The sequence below is a fragment of the Mandrillus leucophaeus genome, unplaced genomic scaffold (assembly GCF_000951045.1).
Source record: "Mandrillus leucophaeus isolate KB7577 unplaced genomic scaffold, Mleu.le_1.0 Scaffold416, whole genome shotgun sequence".
In the NCBI taxonomy this organism is placed as follows: domain Eukaryota; kingdom Metazoa; phylum Chordata; class Mammalia; order Primates; family Cercopithecidae; genus Mandrillus; species Mandrillus leucophaeus.
In genome coordinates this window covers 1303424-1304102 of record NW_012104432.1, presented here as the reverse complement: position 1 = coordinate 1304102, position 679 = coordinate 1303424, and the positions used below count along the sequence as shown (strand labels likewise).

General features: G+C 52.0%; 1 protein-coding gene across 1 annotated transcript in view; it reads right to left on the bottom strand.

Annotated features, from left to right (window-relative positions):
• The window catches only part of ALLC (allantoicase), a 56508-nt gene that overhangs the window by 34987 nt on the left and 20842 nt on the right, over positions 1-679 (bottom strand). The gene's annotated exons all lie outside the window — the stretch shown is intronic.

The window sequence follows — 679 nt, the reverse complement described above, 5'->3', positions numbered from 1 at the left end:
CAAGCCTCAGCTCTGGCTCTCCCTCAGCCTGCCCCATCGCAGTCTCCCACCTCTGGGAGGAGCAGCTCCAACCTCCTGGTCACTCCAGCAAAAGCCTTGGCGGCACCTTCAGATCCCTTCCTCACACCCACAGTCTGTGCAGCATCCTGTCCACCTGCCCGTTGGACCCAGAACATGGAATTATCTTTGTTATTGATTTGTCTATTTATTTATTTATTTATTTTTATTTATTTATTTTTGAGATGGAGTCTCCCTCTGTCGCCCAGGCTGGAGTGCAGTGGCGCAATCTCAGCTCAATGCAACCTCCACCTCTCGGGTTCAAGCGATTCTCTCGCCTCAGTCTCCCAAGTAGCTGGGATTACAGGTGCCCACCACCACGCCTGGCTAATTTTTGTTTTGGGGGTGGTTTTTTGAGATGGCGTCTTGCTCTGTCATCCAGGCTGGAGAGCAGCAGCATGATCTCAGCTCACTGCAACCTCCGCCTTCTGGGTTCAAGCAATTCTCCTGCCTCAGACTCCTGAGTAGCTGAGATTACAGGTGCTCACCACCATGCCTGGCTAATTTTTTTGTATTTTTAGTAGAGACAGGGTTTCACCATGTTAGCCAGGATGGTCTCCATCTCCTGACCTCGTGATCCACCCGCCTCGGCCTCCCAAAGTGCTGGGATTACAGGCGTGAG